We start from the raw sequence: 14,964 nt of genomic DNA on the forward strand, positions 1-14,964 counted from the left end.
TTCATTTTCAGTATCATCACGAAATAGTGAGAATATGTTTGGTCACATGATGCTATTTAAACCAATCAGCATACATGTTAGGACATAATATTAAAAGTAAAGTATAAGTGAATTGATACATGTAGATAAAGGAAATTGATAGTGTCTCTAACCAGTGATATTATTGATTGAAAGCAAAATCATCGCAATGGGTGAAGGTGGTGAGAATTTTTTTTTTTCAAATTTGATTAAAAAGTCATTACATACAGTGTACATATATAATTACATTCATTATACTGTAAAAGAGATTCGCTGTAAATTGGGTTCGATGTTGAACGGTTTTCTCCTCATCCCTATTAGGATAGGGCACCTACATGTAATGCTCTCACTTCAATAATAATAATAATATTCCGCATTTATATAGCGCTTAACACATCGGAACGACGTCTCTAAGCGCTTTACAGATATATTATTACCCCGGTCATCGGATCCTTGCATGCCCGCATACAATGTATGCACCTTCTCCACTCCCTGGGGAGCATTCCAACAAGAGTTCCAAGACTCAATTGCTAGGCATACTACATAGGCTTTCGCATCCTACCGGGTACCCATTTAGCACCTGGGTGGAGAGTGGCAAATTGTGGATTGACGCCTTGCCAAAGGACGCTAGGCCATGGTGGGATTCGAACACACGACCCTCTGATTACAAGGCGAGAGTCAGAACCGTTACACCACGGCGCTTCAAGGCTACGTTGATGCGCATAGCTATCATATGGAAGCAACCTTCTCTTTTACATTGTACTTTCAATTATCTTTTAGTATAAAATAGTGGTGCTGTCAGTTGACAGTTTTCTACATTTTCTGTATTGCGAGCAACTTGCTTTCAATACTCTGTACTCAGGAAGTATTTCAACTGTAAAATGCCTGTATATAAATAATGTATTCAAAAGGAAATACATGTAACGTTCACTTTGGTTTTAACAGGAAAATCAGAACAAAGCTGATATATTGCATTCAGAATGAAGCATATATTGCATTCTAAATGCAATACATAAACATTTCTTATTTCAAAATTCAATGCTTGAATGGAACAGATTGGTGCTGAACATGATCACGGGGATGTGAGCGCTTTGCAGAAAAAAATCTTTAAAGAGGCACTGTGAATTAGAAGAGGAATATGCTCCCATTTTGTTTTAATTGGAAGAGGGGAGGGTTTCAGTCTGCTGTGATCCCCCAAAGCAGAAGAAAAACGTCGCAATGAAAAGCTGTTCATACAGTTTCTATCTTCCAGGGTAATAATGTTTGCTCAACATAATTTAAGTTTTTTTTATTGTCTGCTCTGCTTCCATCAAATTTCTTTTCATGTAAGTTACTGTACACGGTTGCTTCGCAAATTATTTTCTCTTTGGAGTTTGCCTCCTTAATATCCAAACTTGTATCTGATAGAGTTGTACCAAAATAACATGTACTGTACTGTCCAGTATATGTACATGTAGAATTTGTGATCCATTTCACAATGGTTGTATGATTTTTTAAATGTAAATTGGAATTACAAGAACAAAATAGAATATTATTTATTTATTTTTTTATTTATTTATTCATTTATATATTTGTTTATTAATTGATGAATTAATGAATTAATTAATTAATTTATTTATTTTTTAGACTAGATCTGTTTCCAATACATATCCCTATTTGCTCTACCAATACTTACTTTTTCTCATACTCTTGTACTTGTATCTTTTAATTAAGTTTGTTCCTATTACTTTCAGTTTAATCAAAGTACTAATAATGTTTTGAACACACATTTACTTCAATAAAGAGAGTGAAACTAACATTATTCTTTCTGTCAATCTGCTCATTATCCCTTTGAAATACTGTGCTGTTGGAATAATTTGATTATTAATAATAATTAATAATTAATCAAATTAATAGTTAAACCGGTTTAGTAGTACATACTTGTACATTGTATATATTTTTGCATTTTCAAAGTATTTCTTTCCACCTTAGCTTTTTCGAGCAACAAGTTATAAGAGGAATCGTCTTGTCAAGTATGAAGTGATTCAAATTTATATGTATACATCTACAATGTATAAACTACATGTATTGTACATTTATTGTGGGGGGGGGGGGGGCGGTCCTAGGCATTTTTATGTTATATGATATCATGTATTTTCATGAATTCATGGATGGGGCTTGGATGTGAATCAGTTGGGGGTTATTTATCAAGTCTTGAATGGTCAAGGACCAGAAAAAGCAGCATTTTTTAGTTCTTATTTTAGGAGGAAACAAGCCACACTCGATCCGAATCGAATCCCTCAAACATATTCGACTTTGCATGAGTCTGCAGAAATAACTCTAAACACAGGAACATTCCCATTCTGGAGAAAAGTGAAAGTACATGTAGTAGGCGTATATGTTTTTATTCATAATACATTGTAGATTACATGAGGTGGTTTCAAATCGCCTCAGTCACAATGATTTTATCAGGCTAAAAAAATACTCGATAATTATTTACGCATTCACACCACCCTGAAATAACACCCTCGGGGAAAGTTCTGAAAGTTACAAACATGCGCAGTACGTTCTGATAAGCAGGCAAGGCGCAAGATTGAAAATCGCTAGCTAAGCAGCCACGCATGTAGTCTAGTTCTAGACGATTTTAAACGAATCTATTCGCACCGCGATGTATACGTTCTATTCCGTGCGTACGCCCAGCCGAGTGTGCGCGCAAAACCGAGAACCTGTACTCCGAGGAAAAATCGTCTAGACCAGTTGCTCTGCGGTGACGTCACTCCCTCAGATTTTTGAGGGAAAGTCGTTAAAAGTGGACACGCCTCCCGTTCAGCCGCTAGTCTTTGTTAACAGCAGGGAAGATTACTCGGTTGAGAAATATGGTGTGATCTACCGATAAAATGAATATCAATTACCTTAGAAAGGACTTTTTGTTATAAATAATTGATAAAAGAAATCAAATTAAACACACAAAAACATCAGAATTGAATCGTATCGTGTATGTTTCCCCTGATACCTACAATAGGGTTTATAAGCGTAGACTATCGTATATGGATTACAGAATCAATCGGATCGCACAAAGCAGCACAACATAAGCCATAGATTTGTGTACTGTATCGTGCTGTTGTATCAGGGAGACTCCCTGGTTGTATTGCGTATTGTATACTGCGCGCGGTTTCCAAATTCAGTTTTTGCTTGTTTACCAAATCAGCTATAGTGTGCATACAGGTCTTAATCACTTATCTTCGTTTTTTTTTATATGGTGTGATGGCGACGGATAATGAACGTCATTCTATCAGAGATTCCATCCTGCATAGGCCTATGTCCAAACAGTTGGGAACAACGACTTTGATAATCCAACAGAACAAAGTTCTCTCGAATTAAAAAGTTTCCTCCGAGGCCACGATGTCTTCTTGAGTGTTCCTACTGGGAGGGTAGCAACTTTTTATCCTTCAAAATTGACCATCCCCCTTGATTTGGGTTAATTATGTAAGCTCTTCATGATGCCAGTTTAATTGAATTCACATGGCCCCAAGTATCTTTAAAAAAACAAGAAATTCTATATTTCCACATGTAAAATGACAATGACAATTTTACTCATTTCCTCATAAACTTGTTCCACAGAGTTGCTTCCTTTGTTCACATGGCAGTAATATGGCAAAGAAAAAATTGATTTTAATAAATAGAGAAAAATCAAACATGAATAATGCTGAAAATTTCATCAAAATCGGACGTAAAATAGGAAAGTTATGACATTTTAAAGTTTTGCTTATTTTTCACAAAACAGTTCTATACTCAACTCATTGAGTTGCAAATGAGAGAGTCGATGATGTCACTCACTCACTATTTCTTGTGTTTTTTATTGTTTGAATAATACAATCTTTCAATTTTTACGAATTCGACAATTAGTACCCCTTTGCTCGAACCACAAAATGTGAGAATAATGGAATTACATGTGTTCAGGGAGGAATGAAACTTTGTTTCACAGACAACTTTGTTTCACAGACAATGACGAGAAAATCAAAATATTTCATATTTCATAAAATAAAATACAAAAGAAATAGTGAGTGAATGATGTCATCGGTCCCCTCATTTGCATACTTACTAAGATGTGCATATAACTGTTTTGAAAAATTAAGCGAAACTTAAAAATGTTATAACTTTCTTATTTTACATCCGATTTTGATGAAATTTTCAGAGTTATGTTTGTTTGATTTTTCTTTATCTATTCAAGTCAGCTTTTTGTTGAGGTGGACTTGTCCTTTAACTGGCAAGTTTGATCTGAAATGTACAGTTTTTTCATAGTATGGCTGACCAAACAATAATTGGCATTTGCAGTAGAACAAGAATACAGTAATTGTCTCAATTTTGCATATGTTGAAGTGGACTGAGTAAACTCTCTCTGGAACAAAAAAAATCATAAAGAACCATGACCTGAATGCGGTAAAACAAAACTCGAAACAAGTCGGTCATATTTGTACGTACAGTATATCACTTTAATCACTTTAATCTCGGTCAGTTTATGTATAACTATAACAACAACAACCTCCCAAATGTATTTAATTCAATGTTTCCAAAAAATCAATCCATTCACAACTATCCAACAAGGCGATTGGGTGAATTTCATTTACCACTTTTAAGAACGTTGCGGGCTCAGAACACATTTATATATGATGGACCGAAGTTATGGAACTCACTTCATAATGATATAACAAATGCAAAATCTTTGAACTCTTTTAAGACTAAATTCAAATTATCTCTATTAAAACCTTATAATATACTCCCAAATTAAGTTTAATTCATCATCTCTGTCAAGTCATCATTATTACTTTAAACTACAATTAAAACATAAAATAATTATTATCCTTTTTTTATTAAAAAAAAAAAATCTGACACAAGTCCTTCTCAGATGTGCTCATTATTGTGTATATCCTCTCCTCTATTTTCTCATCTCCTGTCCGCTTATCCGCCTTCCTACCGGTTATTTGTTTACGGCATCAATCATATTTTTTGTGCATTATATTCTTTCCAGGTTATTTTATATATTTTTTCTCCTTTTATACACATCATTGAATCCAGTTTGCTTGAGGCATGTGTTCTATCTACGTACAGCAGCACCCATCCATCTTCTCAGGGCATTCTCCCCTTTTTTCTTCTCTTTTTCTGGGGGGGGGGGGGTGGGGAAGGGTAGATATTGAGGACGGGTTGTTTTGTCCTTTATCAAACTATATATTTTTGATAACTTTGTATTTATTTTGTGAGTGTTCCCTCTCATTTATTCATTTTTTCTCATTTGATTATCTGTATTTATACTTTGTTATTTTGTTATTTGTTGTGTTATCTATTTCTTGAGGGGCCCACATTGTACAAGCATTGCTTTTTAGTGGGTCCCTCCATTTCCATCTTAATTTAATTTCTATTGAAAAATAAAATACATATTTAAAACCTACAATGTGTTGCCCAAATTGTCTAAGTGTTTTTTTCACAACAGATGTATCATTAATTTTGTTTACAACGGATACAAAAATTTATGTTTATATATGGTACACAATTTGTTTTTGTTTGATGGAAGTGAAATAAATAAATTTGAATTGAATTGAAACAGTGGCGTACCTAGAATTTTCCACAGGGGGGGGGGGGCAAAAAAAAAAGTATTCAATCACCGTGAAATAAAGAACTTCGTATCTGAAAAAAAAATTGACAGGCAAAAAAAAAGGGTCTTCAAGCTCAAGCTCGTCAGGGGGGGGGGCAATAAAGGTCTTCAAGCTCGTCAGGGGGGGGGGGCAAAATAGGCCTTTCAATCTCGTCAGGGGGCCAGGATACGTCCTTTGCATGGGTTGTGGCTCGTCAGGGGGGCAGACTGCCCCCCCCTTAGATACGCTATAGTGACTTTAAGATATTTACTTCTTAATACTACAGCTTCTAAATAAAAAAAATCACAAACCAGTGGCGGATCCAGGGGGATAGCGCAGGGGGCGCGCTCCCCCCCTAAAAACATAAAATAAAAGTAAAATAAAGAAAAGGCGCTGCTTGAAAAAATAAAAATAAAGGAAAGAAAAGAAAAGGCGCCGCTTAAAAAAAATATACACTGATATAATATTAGAGACAGTAAAGGAAATACTATCCCCCAGCAAAGCACAATAATGTCATATCATCTTCCTTATCTTTTCTTTTAACTACCCTTTTCCCAACAACTTCGCCGGTAAAAAATTATTAGCTGTGCGCTGCCAGCATATAACTGGCACCAATCAAGAATAATCAGCGCTACCTAAATCTAAATCGGCGCCGGACAAGAATAATCACCGCCATTTGGTTATAAATCGGCGCCAAGAAAAATCGACGCTACCTGTGTTCTTAACCGGCGCCAATCAATGATAATCAGCGCCACCTAAATCTAAATCAGGGCCGGACAAGAATAATCAGCTCCACCTAAATCTAAATCGGCGCCGGGCAAGAATAATCGGCGCCATCTGGTTATAAATCGGCGCTGGTAAAGAAAAATCGGCGCTGCCTGAGTTCTTAACCGGCGCCGATCAAGGATAATCAGCGCCATTCTAAATCGGGGCTGGTCAAGAATAATCAGCGCCATCTGATTATAAATCGGCGCTGCCTGAGTCTTAACCGGCGCCGATCAAGAATAATCAGCTCCACCTAAATCTAAATCGGCGCCGGACAAGAATAATCGGCGCCTCCTGGTTCTAAATAGGCGCCAGTCGATCATTTGCCGCTGCCTGAATCTTACGTGACGTCTGGACGTCGGTAAAAATAATCAGCACTACTTGTTCTAAATCGGCGCCGGTCAAGACAAATCGGCGCTGCCTTTGTCTTAACCGGCGCCACCTAAATTTAAATCGGCGCCGGTCAAGAATAATCAGCGTCCCCTGGTTCCAATAATTAGGCGCCGGTAGAATAATGAAGAAGGGCCTATTGCCAACCAAATCTAGATCGGCGCCGGTCAAGAATGGTCAGCGGCACCTGGTTATACATTTTATTGTTGAATGGTCATAACAAAGCTTATCACATGCCCTTACAGAGTGGACTGGGGCGGGGGAGTTTCACACAGATGTCATAAAATCTAAACATTTGTTATTGAAAAATATCCCAGAATCATACAAAAGCGTAGAGCAAATCCTTTAATTTTGATCTTATTTTCCAATGCTTTAATAAAAAAGGTCAGTCACTTTTCTTCTTTACACATTCCACGTTGTGCCACCTGTATGGCCTTTAGTGTAAGACAGCTACTAAAGTGTTTTATGAAGATGATTCGATATTTTAGTCCAAAACTTTGCTAAAACCCGTTGCTATTACAGGTGTATACAGTGTATAATTACGCAACCAGACGTATATTCGTTAGACCTTAAACCACTAAATATCATTTTCAATGTATTAATACAGTTTGTCAATATCTTTGTTTTAACGTTTAAATGTTTACGCCACAAAATTTGATTTATTTTCATCTTCCATTAAGTTAAATATTATTCATCTGATCACTCAGGAAGAAGTTCAAAACAAAGATAACGATACCTGTAAAACAGGAGAACTATTTCCAAAGCTCTGTCTTGAAGGATCTCTTTCTGAATTCAGGTCATAACCATCATATCCAGTTTCATCAAATTAATTAGATAAAATTACTCATCATTACAAATTGCATTAGATTTAGTGAAAAGCATCACAATATATACTAAATTCTGTATTTAGGCCTATACATCATGTACATGAAAATTGAATGATAATATATAAACCTGGATTGGTGATGTATTCCGAATGATTCATGATGTAGTATCATTGTATATACAGAGGCGTCGATCATATATCGTTTTGCCCACCCCCTCCTCCCCCAATAATTCCGCATGTACAAAAATAAAATAAGATGGTAATGTTACACAGAAATCAGCAAGCAAGATTGAGCTACACAACTCGTTCTTTGTTTAAAATCGTGCTCAAATTGTCCGCTTTTCAGATTGCAATATAAAAATTTTCAGCTCGCGCTTCGCGCTCGTACCATTTCTGTAGCAAAACCCCATACTTTTCATGATTACATAGGTGAATAGAATGTCCCGTTCTCAGTTCTAAACCTCAAAAGAAGTCCCGCTTCGATTTGCAATAATCTTTTGTTGGTTTAATATAATCTTGTTCTTTTTTAAAAACGTCCATTAAACTCATTTTTTTCAGATCGAAATAATAAAATTTTAAGCTCGCGCTTCGCGCTCGCATCTATTGTCTTTTTTAGATACAGTACCAAAATGCATATTAGATATCAAGCTTTCTGGTCAGAATATAAAGAAATTTCAGCTCGCCCTCGGCACTCGCATTATCTGTGTAGTGAGATATGTATTCTCCTCATGAGTTACTATACAAACAGTCTTTAAAAGGCACCTTTTTCCTGTTTTCAGGTCAGTATACTAAAAAATTTCAGCTCGCGCTGAAATATATATATATATATATATATATATATACATATGAGTGTGTGTGAGTTTGTTTTGTGTGATCGAGCGCCTTTGGAAAGTTGATTCATGATTTTGCCCCCCCCCCCAATCTGAAAAAAGGATCGACGCCCCTTTGTATATATAGTAAAAAAAAACCTTGTATCTCAATTAATATACACAAGTATTTGCCTCATCGCAATAAAAGGGTTAGTACACGAGATTTTGAAATCGCACATAACATGCATAATTTGTTTGTTTCTTTCTTTAAAAAGTTTTTCAATCTCTCTCTATATATGTCTTAGAAAGATTATATGTTTATATTCATGTATATTTTCTGTTATAATGATATATGTTTAAGTGGACTTCAGGGAATGTTCGTACGCAGCAAGGGGGAAGGGGGGGGCAAATTCCCGATCAGTTGTTGTGAAAACACATTTTTTCCCTTAACATTTCATGAAAACTATGAAAAATGTGCAAATGTGAGATGTGCACCAAATAATTTTATTACACTTGTAAAAAAAATAATCGCCCCATTGAGCAGCTCGGTCCGTTTACTCTATCGTTTTTATTTTTTATTTTTTCAAAAATATGTTCGAGTTCCCCCCCCCCCCCCCCCCCCCCCCCGGAAATATTATCTGCGTGTGGTCATGCAAAATGGCATGACTGAAAATCCTACATTTTGAAAAGAGCATTTGACAGGGTCAGACTTTACCCCTTTTTCAACATTTTCTTTTATGGCGCCGGTGAAGTGCAAAAATAATTATGTGCGCCGCTCGGCAGTGTGCCCCCCCCCCTTTCGCCAAAAGCTGGATCCGCCTATGCAAACTACATGTAAAACCTACACTGCAATGGAATAGTTACTAGCAATTTAATTAACTGGCAAGTTACATGTAGATCTGAACACAATGCTCTTTCATAATGGCTGAAAAATATATTTCATAAATACTGTACTTCAAATGTAATGAGAAAAGGTGCCTTTATTTATCGAAGAGGCTTCATGTACATCATTGGCAATATCATTTCCTGGCTACATGTAGCTAGATTATAATGTAGCTGAACAACAAAAATAATTGTACGCATTATCTAGATGTTCATGTAATAAGTAAATAAATAAACTAAAAGTTCCAAGGACAACTGCAAAGATTTTCTTCCAAAATCTGATGCACTGCACGCATCAAAATCCGCATACAAAATTTTTGTGAGCCTGAGATTAATCTACTTTTAAAAATCATTAATGATTTTTATTCTGTTTTCCTTATCCCTTTCACAGCTCTGTACAAAGTACATGTACTTCTCAACCCTTTTTGTCATACTCTCTGACAGTGAAATATGTGAAGAAGACATTGAAAATGATATATTTACAAGTGCCCACAGTCAAATGTACCGTGATGTGATCCATTCACAAGAATGAGAGTTTACATTTATGAGTCTTAATTTTCAATACCCATACTAAGACAAATTACCTCTATGTAATTACATGTGTAGATGAAGAAGAATATAAAATATATCATTCAAACTTGTATATTAATTATTCCATCTGAATAAAGTGGAAAAACTAGTCTGTATTGTTTTGAAGTTTGAAATTTGGTACATTAGCACCTTCTTTCATATATCATGATGGTAACATCATACCCACAGATTTAACCAAGATATGCACATTGAGTGAAATAACTATAGGCCTATGCATGTTACAGTAATTTCCCAACAATGAAATGTCTATTTGTAGCCTTAAAAATAATGAACTATCTCAAACTTTCGTATGATACGTGTACATGTATTCATATCACATAGATCTACTGAGTATTACATCAATCCCATGTGTACAATGCATGCACACAGCTGATAACACGTGCAAAACGTAAACAACGTTGCACTGTTGTTCGGCGCGGCGAGATTGACAAGTAACTCATGCATATTTATGAAGCACTCGTCCATTGACCTTTGACCTCTGACGTCACCGCAGAGCAACTGGTCTAGACGATTTTTCCTCGGAGTACAGGTTCTCGGTTTTGCGCGCACACTCGGCTGGGCGTACGCACGGAATAGAACGTATACATCGCGGTGCGAATAGATTCGTTTAAAATCGTCTAGAACTAGACTACCACGCATGGCGCCCGCGCCCCTGTACAGGCAGGGATAATAAAGTTCCCGTAATTTGCTTTCACACTGCCAAAATATCAGCGACCTAGGAAAAATTCCCGGCGAAAGTTCTTGTAATTTCCACAAGTACCTACTATTTTAATAGTGGGTATTTTCTTTTGGAGATACTATGCGTAATTTGCTTTCACACTGCTAAATTTACCTGGTATTTTCTGATCAGGGTCGAACAGGGCAAATTTCCGGCTGAAACTGACAAACTTCAGGGCAGTATGAAACCACCTATAGATGGTTTTCTTTTTTTTCAGTTTTCTTGGTTGGCAGGTGCTTAAAAGATTGTATTAATAGAGTAATTCATCATTTCAGTAGAGGTTTTGAAGTGTAATTATGGAGCAGTAATTACTCTCGGGTAGTAACTCGCGTATCATAGTGAGTGTGGGAAAATAACCTCTACATCACTCACGCTAGTTCTCATTTAACAATAACATTGAAAATGAAGTTTCCTAAGTGGTTTTCTCATTCCAGGAGAAAGCTGTTTTTTTTTTCAGGCTTTTTAAAAAGTTTTCACTTGTCCATTTTTTTTAAATAGTTCATGTTCACTCTGGCAAAAAGTTGGTTTACTGGTTTTATAGTCAAAAGAAGAATGAGATTCATATAATATGAAAGGTTTGGCAAGTATGATAAAATATGATAATTTGTTTCTAAATTTTCAGTTGGTGACTGTCATACTGTGCAAGCAGGGTAGTAGTAAATGATTTGTATTTTTCAGGGGCTATTTTTCCACATTGGGGCGATCACTGATTTTTGGGGGCTATTTTTTTAGCGAAACCAGCATATACATGTATGTGGACTGTGGTTAGTGCAAATATCATTTTGCTGTATTGTAGATTGTTAATTTTCAAGATATTCTTGAATATTGTTTATGATAGATCCTAGGAAACTCTAGAAAGGGTTGTCGTCCCAAAGCATTCTGTTTGGGGACTTATAGGGGGCCTCAGGGGCAAATATCACAAAGGCAAAATTGTCCATCGGTCTCATATCTCTGTGCAAGCAAACAAATAATCTAAATTTGCCCCTTTCCAAGAAATCAATTCTTCTTGCATTCAATACATGTAGGCGTACATATAATGAAAGTTAAAGAATGCAACTCACTATTTCATACCTGTAGGGTCAGAAGCCCCAACCCATTAAAATTGCAATGACTGGTATAGAAAGACGGTGGGAGCTGCCCTCTTTTGAATCTTGCAGAACTTAATTCATAACTCTGTTTTAATATTCAATGGTGGATTTTTGCCAAATCCTTCTTGATTTCTATTTTAAAGTTTTTGTTGTTACATGTATATTAAAATCAACTTGAATATTCCATTTTTAAGAACATCACAGCTATACATTGTAAAGGGCCATTCTTGGTCACGTGTGTGACCGAAATTATGATCAATCTTGACTTTTATTAGTTATGAAATAATTTTTTTTAGAGATTTAATAGTCATTAGGTGGTTTCAGACCGCCTCGAAGTTCGTCAGTTCCAGGTATTCTCTGATCGGGAAATTATCGGGAAATTTACCCTGATCAGAAAATACCAGGTATTTTGGTAATGTGAAAGCAAACTACACGTAATTTCCCCGAAAGAAAATACCCGCTAAATAGTAGGTACTTGGCGAAATTACGAGAACTTTCGCGGGGATTTTTCCAAGGTCGCAGGTATTTTGGCAATGTGAAAGCAATTTACGGGAACTTTTAGCCCAGCGTGTCGTTGGGCGTGGGCGCAGTGGGTGGCTGCTGGGCTAGTGGTTTTGAATCTCGCGTGTTGCCTGCTTATTCGACCATACTGCGCATGCTCCTAACTTCAGGAATTTATCCCGAAGGGTATGTTTCGGGGCGGTGTGAATGCAGGAATAATTAATGGGTATTTTTTAGCCTAAAAATGTTCTCGTAATTTAACAGGGATTCTTGTGATCGAGGCGGTTTGAAACCGCCTATTGAAAGGTTAACATGATCTTATTCAGCTATCATTTGGAAATCTTTGTTGCTGTCTCTGATATATGCAGGTTCAAGGACAGAAGAAGTGGGACATGTGTGTGACTTTACACAGAAGCATGAATTTGAAATTCCTGTGAATTCAAAATGAAATTAAACTTTCAAAATCATCATAATTAGTTAGAAATCTCTAAAAATTTTAGATTTATAACTAACAAAAGTCAAGATTTGACCAAGAATGGCCTAAAACTGAAATGTAGCCCCATCTTGGGCCCACTGACTTTGTAGAGGGGTAGACTCCAGGGATCAAAATTACACAGGGGCTCTTCTGGGCAAAGTCGCCTCCAAAATGCCCCAAATAGCCCAGGAAAACTAAAAGAAAGAGCCCCTGAATTTCCCATACACTCTAAACAAATTGGCAGAGCCCCCATTCTGTGATAAAAGTAAATTCATGCCGTACATTGAGACTGACAGGCCGTTCAGACTGTCCCCCGTCACCCGAGGGAAGCTCGAAGGAGGAGAGAAATCTTATCTCTTTACGACCGGCCGTCCATACATCCCCCGGTGTCCGGGAGATTGGCACCGGGGGATGAGTGGGCTAGGTCATCGGCATGGTTACGTAAGGCGCGCCCACACATGATAACGCGGGAAATGCAATTACTTGCAGCTAGCCGAGCACTAGCGCAGTACTGAGCAGAAGCAGTTCTCTTGACACCACATTTCGCGCATTTATGATTAAAACAGGTGCGCGATCTCGGATTACGAGCCAAGGTCACTCTTCCTTCGAAAAACCCAGGGGGATAGAACCGGGAGATGGGGGACAATCCTCCAGACTGTTGATTTTCCGGGGGATGTCCCGGGTACCAGGGGACAGTCTGAACAGGGTGTGAGTGTGAAGTTTTGGGAATATACAGTATACACACATTTGGTCAAAATGAGTTGGAATCTCAGACAAAATAGTGACTTGGACTCCACTCAGTTGTAATGGTCCACAACATGCATGTTTGCATTTTAAGGTTTTACCCTAATCTGTATTTGTCAGTGATTTAAAAGTCTATTTTAATTTGGACTTTATACTGCATATGCATGTAGACTTATTGACATTAAATATTTATTGAATTGCAATATTCATGCTGAAGTGCTATACTGCACAATATTTTTATGAAATATGTGAAAATGATCTCAAATTAATTTTTTTTTTTTGGGGGGGGGGAAGTCCCAAAATGTAGAAATTTATTTTTTTAGTGCTTGTAGTGGTAACTTCAAAATCAATTATTGCTTCCTGATAATTCACATTTCCTTGAGGTCTGAAGAAAAAAAAAACATTGATTACCTCATTTTGTAATGTTATTTTTACCACAAAATTGAACCATTTACTTGAAGTTGAGATCATCATTTTTATCGGGAAAGTGATCATGATACAGGGGCAGATCTAGGATTTTCCAAAAGGGGGCATTTTGATTCAGAAAAATAATGAAAAGCAAAAAAAAAAGGAAGGGGGGGGTCTTCACTTGTGTATTATGCACAACACTTTCCACTTTATGAATGATTTTTTATAGATATCAAAGGGGGAGGGGGCGTGGTCCAATATGAGTAAAACAAATTGTGAGAAGAGTTGGTATTTGTGAAAAGAAGACTGTAGATACAGTATTTGAATGAAACTAAAAATGCTAGCAAAGTATGTGTACATGTTCATGTCCATGTATTTTTCTTTTTTTTTAATAACTGTATGTACTAACATGTAAATTCATATATGTTTCATAAAACCGAAATTTGAAATAACTAATACACACACAAAAAACACAAGAAATACAAGAGACTTTATATAATACAAGGTTTTATCAACTTTGTAGTAGCTGTAGTAGTAGCAGTGCAGTGGTAGTACACTTTAGATGTAATAGAAGTATACATTGTACAGTAATAGTAGCAGCTGCTGCATTGGTCCATGGTCATAACTCATATATGTTTGTAATTTATATCAAAATTTTCTTTTTTTTAAATACATGTATGAACTACAAAATGGCTTTGTAGTTTTTGGAGAAGTCAACACCTGCAAAATGAATAGGCAGGTATATTTGGCATATGAATCATTGTTTTCCAGAAAATATGCATCCGAATATTAAAGATAATATCATGGACCATTAAAGGGATGGTCCGGGCTGAAAGTATGTATAGCTAAATGAATAGAGTAGAATTCACTGAGCAAAATGCCGAAAATTTCATCAAAATCGGATAACAAATAAAGTTATTGAATTTTAAAGTTTAGCAATATTTTGTGAAAACAGTCGTCATGAATATTCATTAAGTGGGCTGATGATGTCACATCTCCACTTGTTCTTTTGTATTTTATTATATGAAATTAGGTTTATTCAAATTTTTTCCTAAAAGAACTAGAAAAATTGGATCGACAACTGATTTAGTGCATTAGATATTTATTGCTGCAACTTATTTCATTATAAGGGAGACATAT

This window comes from Lytechinus pictus, chromosome 10 (assembly GCF_037042905.1).
Source record: "Lytechinus pictus isolate F3 Inbred chromosome 10, Lp3.0, whole genome shotgun sequence".
In the NCBI taxonomy this organism is placed as follows: domain Eukaryota; kingdom Metazoa; phylum Echinodermata; class Echinoidea; order Temnopleuroida; family Toxopneustidae; genus Lytechinus; species Lytechinus pictus.